Genomic DNA, 15506 nt, shown 5'->3' on the forward strand with positions numbered 1-15506 from the left:
TTTAAAATACAATTACTTTCCTTCAAAACATCTAACACTGACATAAAAACAATGGATTTTATTATAGCCAAGCAACATTTACCATTTTACATTGGATTTTTTTAGGTATGGTGGTTTAAAAAACAATTACTTTCCTTCAAAACATCGTTGGCCCAGGGTAGTCACTGATGAAAAGCTTGATAGGCAAAAATGCTCTTGGATGAAACAAAATGACAAGTGGATGTGAAAATGGGATGTTAACATCCATACTTGCCCATGTGGTAATAAAGAAATAAAGAAGTTTGTTATGTAAAAATTTCGTAATATCATTTGGACAAGACACAAGGGGTGGAAAAAATCTTACTATTTAACCCCACTTCTAGTCATGATGAAAATAATGACACCTATTAAATGGAGAGCAAAAATGCTTATAGCTCAACTCAGAACTAGTTCTCACGTGAGATGTGAAACCGGTAGATGACAGATTCCAAAAGAAGAGTGGGCAAACATGACATGTTTATTCTGTAATATGGGGGTGGTGGAGATGGAGCACCACTTTGTCAAAGAGTGCCCAACATACAGTGACCTCAAATTTGGATATGCTGAGATGTTAGAGAAAAGAGACTTGAACTACTTATTTGATGCGCATCAGTTGAGGAGAACATCAACTTGATTATCAAAATTCATCGAGTGAGAGACGAATTAAACAAAAGTTCACAGCTAGATTAAATTGTCCCCTATTTTAGGGGTGGGTGCTATGTGTGGGTCCCATAAGCTGCCTTAACGTGGTGGACATTATTAAAATCTTTCATTCAATTTCATCCAACACAGACATATAAAAATAATGGATTTTATTATTATTATTATTATGAAAATCTATAAACCTGAAAGGACTTTTCATTTTATTCCCCTTTTGTGCAGTCTGATTTTCCTGTTGGCGATTGCGTTCATCGAAAGTTGCTACGTGGAGCCTTGACAGCGCATAATCGGGTCGTTTGCCAATAAGGTAAATTTCAACAGCCCAGATTTGAAATGGCGTCATCTTACCTGCGTTTTTTCCGTTTTTGTTGAATAATCCATTAGATGAGTTGGTGAATTGGGCCTGTTAAATAAGGTGCGTCCTGTATTTGGAAGGGCTCTCGAGTTTTAAAAGCGTGCAAGGTTCGTTACGCCAAAACACCATAAACTGGGTAACAGTTTAAGGGTTAAAAATCTGATCATGGTTTGCATATTAAGAAAAATAATATCTGTTTATGGATTAGACATTATTTTTAAGGGATGAAAGATCTTGGAAGGGCATCTTTGTGATTCAGGATTAGGGTCCGAGGGGCCATGGGAATACATTTTAAAGATGGCGAAATTTCTCCAAATTTGAATTGAGTAGGGGGCTTGCAAATCTCAGATATTGAATTAACTTTTCAATGTTATGTTAATTTTTTATTAAAAAAGTACCAATGGAGAGAAATCTACTGGACTCTTGTCATATCAATCGAAAAAGTGGATAACACCAGTCCATAACGGACATCCAAAACTAATGACAAACCTACAAGTTGCTGGATAAGCAGAGAAAACAGCATAGAAAAACCCAACAATAACAGGGGAGTAGAGCCCGCAGTATTTGCGAAAAGATCAAAATATGGAAAAGAACACGAACCTAAACCTCAGTGATCTGCCATCAACCCATCCCAAAATTTTATATTTAGAAATTTTAAATAGCTTAAATTCAAATAATACTAACGTTTGTGACAGTGATCATGGAAAACGATTGAATATTGAAATCCGAAATTGTTATTGGTGAAGACCAACGTTCATTTAAAAAAGGAAAAAATGTCATTATTACGGAGAGTCTATAGCAAAGAATAACACCTTATCTAGATAACCACTACCATAAGACAATATGCAGGATGATAGAAGAAAGTTTCACAGGTTCTCGTCAAAAATATTTTCCAACTTCATCCGAGAGTAGCTCATTATACCCAACTCGCCTACTTCGACTTTGTATCCAATAAATCAATAATGGATCTGCCTTTCTAGGCTATTCAAATCATTGACGAAAAAACACAAGCTTTACTGAAATTACTTACCAACATTTGTGTTAATTATATTTAAAGTGTGTGAGTGGTCTTCAAGAAGTTCCCCGCTTTCAGCTTCATTCTTTAGGTCAAATATGGGGCTGTTGATGTTATCGAGAAGCTTGTGGATGGAGATAGTAAAATTGTTCATTACAACCTTATTGTGATGGATCTCTTGGAAAATGCTTAGATTTCATGGTGCCAAGCAAGGATGGATCCATATTGCCAAAGAGAATTGAACATGACATTAGGAAAAAGGATATAAACACACCAGTTATCCAAACTGAAGTGGCAGAAGCAGAGGAGGAAGTAGCTAGTACTCAAATCACTCGTTCAATCCTAATCAAGGATGATGTGTAATCATTGAACAGGGCTGATTCAAGGCTGCTATTCTTGTGACTAGTGAATAGATAGAAATTGTTTCAAGGCTGAAAGTTGAGAACTAGTTAGTGGGTATTACGAAGTAATTGGTAACATACTTTCTTGTTATTAATAGAGACTGAGAGGTCTATATATACAAAAGAAAGGAACGATGTTACCTCAGGAAATGATCGTAAAGAATAGAAACATTCTATTCTAGCTGAGAAAGTTAAAAAAGCTACAGCTAACTAAAGCTAACTAAATATTTACAATAGATTACCATTAACTAATAATAGACGATTATCGATCAGCATAATACCCTTCCTTAATAGTTAATCTATTTAGAACACCAAGCTGTCCTTTGAATTTGACTAACTTTTCAAGACCAAGAGGCTTGGTGAGGATGTTTGCAGTCTGATCTGTGGTAGGAACATACTATAGACCTATTGTCCCATCTTCAACCAGCTATCGTATGTAGGAACAGTGAACATCCACATGTTTGGTTTGTTCATGGAAGACTAGATTTCGTGCTAACTTGATAACGCTTCGTTATCAACAAATAGAGTAGTCGGACTTGCTGCTGACATTTGCATATGCCCAAGCATCTGATGAAGCCAAACAACTTCACATCCTGCCTTAACAGTCCCTTTGTATTCGACCTCTGTAGAGGAGAGAGAAATTGCCTGCTGCTTCTTATTGGTCCATGTGACTGCACCGGATCCCAAATTGAATACATATCCAGAAGTTGACTTTTTATCATCAACTGAGCCTGCCCAATTTGAATCTGTGAACCCACTAAGTTTAGGATTAAAACTTTGAGAGTACAAAAGTCCATAATCTGAAGTACCCTTCACATAACGAAGCACACGCTTTGCTGCCATCCAATGATCAGCCTTAGGAGTTGTCATAAAGAGGGAGATGTAGCTGATTGTGAAGCTGATGTCAAGCCTAGTAGCAGAGAGGTAGATGAGGCTGCCTACTAGTTGCCTGTGTGTAGTATCACCAATGGAAGGAAAATCAGACTTTGCGGATAACTTGAGACCTTTCTCCATAGGTGTAGATGTAGACTTGCAATCCTACATACAAAATTTGTCCAATAGAGCCCCGACATATTTGGACTGAGAAATCAATATACTAGAAGATTGTTGCCAAACCTCAACACCTAGGCAATAATGCATGAGCCCAAGGTTAGTCATATCAAAAGACTGGCATATATTCTATTTGATTCCTTGAATCAAAGATGTTGAATTGCCAGTGATGATCAAATCATCCACATAAATAACCAGAAGGATGATGTCATGGTCAGTAGTCTTGATGTATAGATTTGAGTCTGAAGAACTCCTCTTGAAGCTTTGATCATTGAGGTACTTATCAATTTTTATGTAGCATGCCCGAGGGGCTGCTTCAAGCCACAAAGAGCTTTTACCAATCTGAGAACTTGATGGTCTTTACCAATAACCTTGAAACCAGGAGGCTGCGTCATGTAGACCTCTTTATGGAGATCACCATTTAGGAAAGCACTCTTGACGTCCATCTGATGGACCTTCCAGCCAAACTGTGCTGCTATGGCTAGGATTACTCTGATGGTGCTCATCTTTGCAGTAGGAGCAAAGGTCTCCTCATAATCAGTGTCAAGACCTTCACAACTAAACAAATTTTGTACTTATCCAAAGTACCATCCAATTTGTATTTGATTTTGTAAACCCATTTGCAGCCAATGGGTTTCTTCCCTAGTGGAAGATTAGAAAGGACCCAGGGGTTGTTCTTCAGCAGGCTCTGGTGTTCAGATGTAATGGCATGTTCCCACTTTGGAATTCCTTTAGCTTTGGAATATGTTTAAGGTTCAAACACACTGTGAATGTTGGCAATGAGAGCAAACTTAACAGACTTTGTAGGTTTTCTCTTTTTCTGAGCAGCTCTCCCATCAATGAGCTCATCATTACGAAGATCAACAAGTGTCTTAGCCCACCACTTAGGTCGGAGAGGAGAATGACCAACATTAGTATTAGGAGATGCTTGGTGATCAGGTTCCTCATTAGAAGAATCGGGATCAAACTCAAGTGAAGCATCTACAAATTGAGGTGATCCTGCAGGAGAAGCTGGAGGTGTCTGTATAGGGATCATTGGTATAATTGGAGCTGTAGGAGCTACTGGAGCCCTCCCATCAGGTGGACCTAATGGAAGCCGAACTCCCAAATGATGAGCCTTCATTGGCTGGTCTGTTGGATTAGGAACAAGATAAACAGGCATGAAAGGTCTTTGCTGCTCATCAAAGACTACATCATGACTGTAGATGAGACAAGATGTCTCAACATCGATCAGGCGGTAGGCTTTGTGAAGACTATTGTATCCAACAACTATGAGTTTTTGACTCTTGGCATCCAACTTGGTGTGTGACGCATCAGGGATCCAGACAAAAAACAAGGGAGCCAAAAACCTTTTGGTGACTGATTCTGGGCTTGCGACTTGACCATGCCTCTTCAAGAGTTTTACCTTTGACTGCTACTATTGGTGACTGGTTCAATAGGTAAACTGCAGTGTTAATTGCTTTTGCCGAAAACTTCTTCTGAACATGTCTGTGTTTGAGCATGGATTGAGCCATCTCAGTGATTGTTTTGTTTCGACATTCAACTACATTGTTTTGTTGTGGAGTGCGTGGTGTTGTTAACTGGCGTTTGATGCCATAAGTATCCAAGAAGCTAGAGAAAGCATTAGAACAAAATTTCCCCCTATTGTCTGATCTAAGAGTAATAATAGATTTCCCTGACACTCTTTTTCAACTAAAAATTTAAACTTTTGAAATATAGGAAATGCATCTAAGTTCTCTTTAAGAAAATGCATCTGATTTTTCTTAAAGAAAATGCATCCACATTTTTCTACTGAAATCATCAACAAACAACAGAAAATACTTGGACCCAGGAATAGGAGTGGCCATAAGGCCACAAATATTGACATGAACAAGTTGAAGTACCTAAGAAGTGCGCCATGAATCACCACTGGTGAAAGGTGTGCGATGTTGCTCCCTAGCTTGGTATGTATCACAAACTCCAAGCTTTTGAGTCTGAATCTCTAGCAATCCAAGAGCAAGCTTATCCCGAGCAAGCTTTGAGAGATAATGCACATTTATCAACTAAATAGTAATAGATTTCCCAGACTCGTTTTCAACTAAAGGTTTAAACTTCTGAAATACAGGAAATGCATCTGATTTCTCTTTAAGGAAATGCACCTACATTTTCTTTTGAAATCATCAACAAACAATAGAAAATACGTGGACCCAAGTATAGAAGGAGTGGCCATAGGGCCGCAAATATCGACATGAACAAGTTGAAGTACCTGAGAAGTGTGCCATGAATTGCCACTGGTGAAAGGTGTGCGATGTTGCTTCCCAACTTGGCATGCATCACAAACTCCATGCTGTTGAATTTGAATATCTGGCAATTCAAGAACAAGCTCATCCCGAGCAAGCTGCGAGGGATAATACACATTTAAATGCCCATATTGCTGATGCCAAAGTGTGCTAATAGAAGACCACTGAGCAGCCATAGTAAGTCTTGAGAATCACCAGAATCTGTAAGTTTGAAAAGACCATGATCCTCAAGACCCACTGCAATAGTAGACTGAGTCGCCCGATTAGTGATGGTGCACTGATGTGAACTGAGGTGACATCTAAGTGTGTAGAATGTCGCAGCAACTGACTAACTGAGAGTAGATTTAGTTCCATCCCTGGAATGTAGTACACATTGAGGAATATGAGATTCCTCCCAGCAGACTGAATCTGAATGTTGCCCTTGCCGACAATAGTTTACTCTTCTCCACCACAAAAAATAACAGAATTAGAATAAGGTTGGTAGTCAGTAAACCAGTCTCTGCGGTGAGTAAAATGAAGAGAAGCACCTAAATCAATGTACCAAGCAAATGACTTTAGGTGATCTGCAGGTCTTTTAGCCGTGAAGGTGTAAAAGGCAGACTCCGTCTGCTTAGTTGTGCTTTGCATTGTTTGCTTTGGGCTGTGAACCTGATTGCATAGATTGTGCAGCTAAGCATTTCCGACATTCAACCTTCATGTGTCCAAACTTGTGGTAGTAGATGCTTTGAATGTTCTTCTTTCGGGAACCATCTGATGCTAGAGCATAAGACTTTTGCTGAGATGGCTATTGTAACTTGCCTTTATCCTTCTAAAAGTATTTAGTAGCAAAGGCTTGCTTTGTGGAGGTGGAGGTGGAGTTGCTACCGAATTGTTGTTTCCACCAATCTTGCTGAAGCAAAAGTGTGTAGAGATCAGTGAACTTCAAATCAGCACTAGAAGACGTGATGTTGAGAGTCTCGATAAAATGCTCATAGGACTTTGGTAAACTCCGAAGAGTGATAACCACAATATCCTCTTCCTTTATCTTGCGATCGATGGCAAGCAACTGATCACAAATTTCTTGAATCCTATTCACGTGTGCTTGGAGCGAGGTGCACTCATCCATGATAATAGAAAACAGAGTGTTCTTCAAGAAGAAAGTTTTGCTTTTGTCAAAAGTCTCATGAAGATGTTTGAGATGTGTCCAAATCTTGGCTGCTATGTTGCTTGATGGAATTTGAGAGAGTTGATCATGAGCCACGAATAACTTGAGAGCATCACTGCCTCCCGATTATTTAGATCCCATGTATCTTGATCAGGACCAGGAGTAGTCAGACGCTTTGTAACACCTAGAACAAGTTGATCGGTGTTTCGATATTAAAAAATTGTGATGATCTACTACTTCTAAGTGCCATAATTTTGACCATTGAATTTAGAGTTGTGCTTGAGTAGAATGTTTGTCATAGATGCCATGGCATGTTTTTCAATGAAAAAACGTAAAAATCTGTGAAGACAGAAGACACATTCTTTGAGGCAAAAAAATGGAAGACCCAGAAAATTCGGAGAGTGACCCAAAAGAGAGCTTGAAAACCCAAAAGGAATATGTTGTCGGTTTCTGGATCTGTTGGCTCGAAAATTGAGGCACCTAGAAAAAACGAACGATAACCTAGTGTAGCTCTCGCAAAACCCACTAAGAATTTGAAATCAAAATAATTTTTCGAGCTCAGAAATTAGGGTTTCAAAGAAAACCCTAGTCGGTTGCAAAATGAGCTCCAAACAATGGCGGATTTGGACAAAATTTGTAGCAAAAGTCGACCAACAAAAAGGCAGATTTGAAAGGTGACAAAGGTTGCGAAGGGCACAATTTTATTTGGTAAAAAATCGGAGAAATGCAGAGTCGCGAGCTGCCTTATACCACCAAAAAAAGGTGTCACAGTTCGGCACGCACATGAACAGACACCAGTTCGGCACACACATGAATAGACATGATTTGGAGAAAATCGCTTAGGGTAGAGATTAGATGCGTTTTTTTCCAATCGCAAGTGGAGAAATTTGCACAGGATATAGTCAAATGGCCGAAACTTTGCATCCACAAACCACGAACTAGGGATCATTTGATTGTAGAAAAATTTGGTGATTTTTTTCGCTGAGAACCCTAGCCGAATCTATTATTGGTGCAATTTTTTGATTGCAAATCTCCAAGATTCGAACAGATGAAACAAAAAAAAGGAAACCCTAGATGGGTTTTTTGAGAGAGTAGAAATAATTTGATTAATCTTAACAAATAATTTCAAAAGAAATTATAGATTTTTTGAAAAAATTTGAAGCATTTTCTCTCATACCATATTATGAAGTAATTGGTAAAATACTTGCTTGTTGTTAACAGAGACCGAGAGGTCTATATATAGAAAAGAAAGGAACAATGTTTTTTTAGGAAACGATTGTAAAGAATAGAAACATTCTATTCTAGCTGAGAAAGCTAAAAAACTACACATAACTAAAGCTAACTAAATATTTACAATAGATTACCATTAACTATAATAGACGATTTTCTATTATCGTAATAGTGGGTAACATAACATTCCTCAAATCACCGAGAAAGAAATTTTTTCTCTAATAAGTGATTTTAGACCTACTAGCTCAAGATATTGTCTTTCTCGGCAATCAAGTATTTGATATGTGTAATTGAATACCAAATTCGAGCCCAAGATAATGCCTTTCAACTTCACAATCTTATTGGAGTTTGCTAGCATACAAGGCACCAAAAGCCAAAACATAGGATATGAGTTCACAAATTGGGTAGAGGTGGATGAGAGCTTGACAGTTGGTTGATGAAGATGAACAATCATTCTCTATAAGCTGTGTTACCAAATTCTTCCATGGCAAGTCTAAAGTCTGGTCCCACTCTTGCACAAGTCTGGTCCTTATCATCTTCTTGCAAAAGTCTGCCCAATTTCTGTTAGACAAACCTAGCACAATTTTTTCTGTTTCTATGACAAATTTCCAAATCTGTAGCAGGACCCGGGCTGAATTTTGCCAAACAATGGACTTTTTTTCACTTTGTTAAAGTCTTTTTGGTTTATCTTAGTCAATCCAACCATCCAACCCTAAAATAGACCACCAAAAAGGCCAAAAATAGAAAATATATGCCTTATAGACTAAAATGTTAATATTTTACATATATGTATACATATGGTGGTGTATTTTTGTATATTACTTTACTATTATCACAGTTGTGTATGAAGATATTTTCTGCTGTACACATACACATATATGTATATGTGTACATATGTTTTATATGGATGAACTCAAAACAAATTCAAACCCACTCAAAAAAAATCTCAAACAAATTTGAAATCCGATTCTTGAACCTGCATCTGATCTCTAGTCTGAACTGGCAACTTAGCCTATAAGTGTCCTTTCCACAAATTAGATAGATCGGTAATCTTTGTGATACAGTCATGGATGGAAGCTCCAATTAATAATACTCCAAACAGGTAGCCTCAATCACAAATACATACAATTCATTCACAGTGATACTCAATATCAATCTTATAATAATCATTTGGATTCAATACACATGTTCCCCAATCAGAATTACATTCACCATTTTGCTGTAATGGGATTACAACATGTTAGGATCACTTTCTTTTGATTACAACACAAATTCAACACTGATCTTCTTGAGGCTGATCTCCCTTCTTTAGCTCTGCTCGAACTATGTTAGATACCATTTGCTCCCTTATATTTCTCCTTGCCCTTTTCTGCTTCTCAATAAATCTTTTAAACTATTTTAAAGGTAACCTTCTTGCCTTAAGAAACTACTGGTTTTGCCCCCTAATTGTGAAATGATTGATCTGGTTAGAAAAGTTAAGGGAGGACTAAATATTAATGTTGCAATGACAAAAGAGTCTCTCTTCTAAGAAATTTTGATAATTGAGTGGTCTCCCTGTGGTGTAAAAATTTGTGGGTTTTTATACTTAGTTTTAGGATAATCGGTATGGAGCCCTTGATGGTTTGTTCAAGAACCCTGATGGGCAAAACAGAGTCTTGAAAAGGTCCTGGACCATGGGTCACTCTGTTTTCAAAGTTATCCTTGGAGTCTGCATATTATTCCTGAGTGAGTTGTTTGTTTGGCTTGTAGATGGACTGAATCTTGAACTTTCATTCCAATGTTGGTTTCTCCTTCCATATGCCTTTTCTCCTTTAATGTGCATTTGCATCCCTGGGACATATAGAGGAAACAAGATACACCCTTGTCAGTGAAAGATTGAATTTCACAATGTTTTTTGCTATCATTTTGAGGATACCATTTTTGTATAAGATTGAATTTTCGGCCATTTTGTAATCCACATAGGCTCTTTGTATAGAATGCCCGTGTTAATAGGTTTTCAGATGAAATATGATCATTATTAGTTTTGAATCTTGATCATTGGAGTTGATGTAATGGTCTTGGCTTTTCAAAGCTTCAAAATTATAAGTGACAATGTATCCTTCTGTTATATTAATGTAAATATATAGGCTTTGCCTTTATCAAAAAAAACATTTTTGTCTATAATATTAAGTTGTCGGGTGGGTTATTTCATCATTCTATAAGTATATACTGTTAAAGGACATTTGGGGGAACACCCCTTTTACACCCTCAAAAATGTGCATCTAGCTTTTGTATTGACCTCTTTCTAGATAGACAAGAGGTCTGTAATGCCCCTCTTTGGAAGTGGATTATAACAGTAATAAATGAAAATATTAAAATCTAAACATTTAAAATATAATATAATTGCAAAATATGAAATTTAAGTGTAATTTTAACAGAAACCAAGGAGCATCTAAAGAAATGTGACCATTGAAGGAAAATGATATATAAGACACACCAAACAAGCCGAAGTAACCACCATATGAAGAATACATCTCTTAATTATCAAAGTATAGCCTCTGATAGGTTTAGACATAGTTATCTTTTAATGTTATGAGTGTGCATTTAGCTATCACATGTCATCGTTGCATTGGTCTCTGCAAAGACTAAAAGACTTAAGAAAAATTAAGTCATAATATGACTAATGGGTCATTAGATAGTGGGGCTGATAAATTACCTTTGCTCTTCTTTTTACTAAGAGGTAATTTGATCTACAGCCTGCTGGTTCATTCATTTTCTCTTGCTCCTTAATATATGCTACCGCTTGATTTGATGGTATAGGTGCACCATTCTTTCTAGAGCAAACTTGATGCCTTGACCAGGTGTTCCACACAAATGGGTTTTCACCCAAGTTCCCAACGATATAAACTTGAATATTTAATATCTCATCTCTGCTAAACTCAATCATAACTCTCATTACGTGGAATCAATTGTATCATGTCAACATACTTCCATAGAGAATTAAAGTTGTTCATAAGATTTCTTGCCATAGGAGTCACAATGGCAACTAGTTCTAACTCCATGGCTAGAGTAGACTTGAAAATATATCCAAGTTAAAACAACTTAAAACAATATATATATATATAAAATTGGATATATAAAACCAAGCTCTTTTGATAAATAATAGAATCATAGAAGAATGAAGAAACATAGAAAGTGAAAGAGTTTGATTCTTGTTTGCATAACACAAATGAGGAAAAAATGAAATAGACTTGTTCTTGCAAAACTATTCTACGATAATCTTCTTAGCAGCCAATAGGCACTAGTAAATATGTAGGAATCATAGTGCAATCATTGTAAAATCTTTAAATGTCAATCTTCAACTCCTTTGATTGATTGAACAAGCAAAAAATACATGTTTTAACTAAAAGAGGGGAAAAAATTTATTAAGACAAGAAGAGATACAAAAGGGAGAGCTCAGCAAGGAGCTCATCTCAATCAACAAGGTCATCTAATTCACGAGACAATTTGGGTAGTAATTACCCACTATCCGTAACATTCCAATCCTACACATGGTCAAAAGCCCATGCAGCTTCATTGCTCTCCAAAGGGATGTATGGCAAACACATAGACTCCAAAGGTCTACAAAAGAGAAGAGTCAGATTAACAACTGAAGCCAAGTGCCAACTAACATCTTCAAACACTTGCAAACTAAGCAAGTCACAACCACTTGGGAGCCAGACTCATAGATAATCTTGTGCCATCCCCTCAAACAACATTGCTCCACAATATGTAAAATAACTAGTGCCATTATAAGATTGTTAGTATGACAACCCTTATGCACTGAGAAAATAAACTGAACTTTGCCAAAATTGCGATGAGCCACTCTCCCAATGCTAACAAGACCAGGATTCCCCCGGGAAGAACCATCAGTGTTGACTTTTAGAACTCTAGATGGAGGAGTCCAATGCCCCTCATAATTCATCTGTTGCTTCATCTGCCGCCTAGGCTGTCTGGGCAAACCATGGAAGCATTGACCTGCAGCCATAGGGACCCCTCCTTGAAGATAAAAATTAAGGCAATTGCAAATGGTAAGGTCACTAGGAGCCATAGCTCCATCTAGTACACACTTAGCCTAAATTGTTTCGTGCAGAGAGTGGGAAATTTTCAATTGGAGTTGTTTGGCTCCGGTTCAAACATTTTGAAAGATTTGCCTATTCCTCTCCAACCAAATATGCTAAAGAATAAGTAAAGGACCAGCAACCCATGCAGTTGAAGAGGAAAGGCTTTAGTGGGGGCACTCCCCAAGCGGTCCCAGGAAGTAGACAAGGAGGGAGATTGCCTACAAGGGCAGCCCCAAGCATTCCACTAAGGGTGCCAAATCTGGGTAGAAAAGGAACAATGGAAGAAAAGATGGGAGACAAAATCCTCTCAATTATCCCACGTAAGACATCGGTTATGAGCCACCTACCACATGAAGAAATTACATTTGGACCAAGAAAACTTATTCCTAACTGGTTTCCACCAAGGCACCACAACATCTCTAAACAATTGTCTAGTAAGCTCCTAGTACCCAACAGAAACAAAGTATTTACCAGACGGAGTACCACCTCAAGCCAAAACATCTAGCCCCAATAATGAACAATACTCCCTAGATGCTAGAATTTCAAAGCACTCTTGGTGTTCCTCCTCTGAGCTCCTAGGTGGCCCATATGAAGAGTCCTTCCATCTATAGCCAACAACAAGGCTCAAGTAATAAAGGGGTCTTATAATGAACTACCTTATCTAGCAACAAGAAAAGATTCATAGAGAGTTTGAAGATGAGGGTACATAGACAAGATAGGAGGGTTGCCATCCCAAGCATCAAACCAAAACAAAGCCTTAGAGCCTCCTTTATACATCTAGAAAAGACCCCTCTTAACTAACTGAGCACCATTCTTAAGAGTATGCCATAGCATAGAGCCATGACCTTCTAAAGGAAGCGAGAAAATAAAACATTGATTTGCACCCCTGAAATACTTTTGAGTGATTATATGGGCCCAAAGTTGATTTTGTCCATAGCACCATTGCTAGTAAAGTTTAGTAGCTAAAGCTTGGCTACTTAAGGTAGTAGAGCACAAACCAAGACCGCCCTCCTTCTTAGGCCTACAAATAATTTGCCAGCTGATTAGACTCCATTTATAATTACGTAAAATTACCACTCCAAAGAAATTGTCGAGAAAGAGCATCAAACTCCTTGAGAAAGTAAATAGGAATAGCCTAAACCATGCTTGTATAAATAGAGCCTGAATAAAAGATTGAAGAAGCGTAAACCGAGCAGCAGTAGAAAGCCATCTATGAGTCCAATTATTTATCTTCTTCCAAAGCTTGTTAAGTGAATTCTGCCAGAAGAGACGTGGCTGCCTAGAAACAGTGATAGGAATGCCAAGATATGTCAAAGAGAGTGACTTAATTTGAAACCACAGGACATTAGCAATCCTCCTTTAAATAGATTCAGGAGTGTTAAAAAATATATTGAGTACTTCATTAATTTTCTGGCCTGACGCCACCAAATAAATGTCAAGATATGTTTATTGGTCCTAGCTTTCAGGATATGGGCAATAACTGCAAGAGTAGTGTCATCAACAAATTGAATGTGAGAAAGAGAAGGTAACCCATTATTCCAATGCCAACCATAAATAAAATTCTAAGAGACTTGATACTTGATGAATCTTCCCAAGCCCCCAACCATAATAATAAAGAGATAGGGGGAGAGAGGATCAGCCTAGTGCAGATCCCTAGAGGCACCAAATAACTCGAAAGGTTGGCCATTAAGAAGAATAGAGAATGATGCAGTAGTAACACAACTTATAGTCCAACTTACCTACTCCGGGCTAAAGCCAAAGGCAAGAAAAATATTCCTTAGGAAACTCCATTTAACTCTATCATAAGCCTTGACCATATCCAACTTAATAAACATAGACTGCATTATTGAACTAGCCATAGAGTGAATAGCCTCAGTAGCAATAACCTCCCCATCTAAAATTTGTCTTCCTGCAACAAAACCTCCTCGTTCTTCTAAGAGAATAGTGGGGAGCCACCTTTTAAGCCTCTCAACAATCAATTTAGTAATAACTTTGTAGACCACATTACACAAAGTAATAGGCCTAAAAAACTCTAGTTGATTAGCCCCATATTTTTTTCGAATAAGAGCCAAGAAGGTGGAATTCAAGGCTCAAAGTATCTGCTTGCTAGAATAAGATTCCCTAACCACTTCCAACAAATTCCTAATTAATCATATCTCAAAATTCTTGGAAGAATAAAACTGGAAATCCATCAGAGCCAGGAGCTTTCCTTTATGCATACCAAAGACCAGCTCTTCTAACATAGCCAAAGAGAGCAGTTGTATGAGATAATCATTCATTGCCTGTGTAACACGGGAGGGAATACATGACAAAATAATAGTCTCTTCATTGACAGTTGGGGAAAGTCCTTAGAAAAGAGCGCAAAGTCCTTAGAAAAGAGTGCAAAAAAGTATCAAGTAGCCTCTTGGAACAAAGCTAGCAAGGGAGACAGCTAAAGACCTTTTGAGTTAATCAAAGAAGAAATATAGTTCTAATTCTAACAGGATTGCACAATTTTATGAAAAAAGGCAGTGTTCCTATCATCCTCTTGGAGCCAATCAACTCTGGCCTTTTGCTTCCAGTATCCTCTCGAAGTTCCCATTCCTCCAGATCTCCAAAGGCAAGGGATTCATCTTTGCCCATAGCCTTAGAGAAACCAAGATCCCTAAATCTGCTTCGTAATGACATCAAGACGCCCTTGAGCTCGCCCCTTCATGGTATGAAGGTTCCCAAAACATTCTTTGTTCCATTTTTTTGAGCTGCCTTTTGACATATTGAAGCTTTTTAGAGAGAGAAAACATAGTTGTACCATAGGTAGGGGCACCATATCTCTAACAACAAGCCATAAGATCATGAAGAGAGGAGTACCAAAGCTAATCAACTAAAATTTGAATGGATGATTTGTAGGAATAATTACTCTAGTAGCATGAAGTTTAATTGGCCAATAATTAGATTCCCTCTAGTCTAGAATTTTTGAAGAGAGAGTGAGGGAGCTACTAACCTAGAAGCAGGAAACCAAGAATCTATTCGGACGTTCAGAGATAGCTTCGGCCTGAAACCTTCTACTATTGTAGGTAACGAGCCCATTAGCTAGCTTGATATCAGAAAGATGCAATAGAATGATATTTTGACAAAGAAGATTAGAGCAAGGCCCCAACCGAGCAAACCCACCCCCCCCCTTCTCCTCAAGATTAAGAATTGAATTGAAACCTCCTACTAGAACCTAAGGATGGAAAGGATGACAATTTCTTACATACCAAATGTGTGACCAAAGTCTCACCTTTCCCACAAAA

General features: G+C 37.9%; 1 protein-coding gene across 3 annotated transcripts in view; it reads left to right on the forward strand.

Moving 5' to 3' along the window:
• The first annotated feature begins 842 nt into the window (after positions 1–842).
• The window catches only part of LOC149564655 (NEDD8-specific protease 1-like), a 38777-nt gene continuing 24113 nt past the window's right edge, over positions 843–15506 (forward strand). For 2 of the 3 annotated variants that reach the window (XM_089818216.1, XM_089818215.1), the window contains exon 1: positions 843–985. The gene's annotated coding sequence lies outside the window, so the exon portion shown is untranslated. Of the gene's footprint in view, positions 986–1014; positions 1141–15506 lie in introns of those variants that run through there. The other variant, XM_089818217.1, reaches the window with a different exon arrangement.

This window comes from Cupressus sempervirens, chromosome 3 (assembly GCF_028749045.1).
Source record: "Cupressus sempervirens isolate cs-2001-9-10 chromosome 3, ASM2874904v1, whole genome shotgun sequence".
NCBI classification, from domain to species: Eukaryota; Viridiplantae; Streptophyta; class Pinopsida; order Cupressales; family Cupressaceae; genus Cupressus; species Cupressus sempervirens.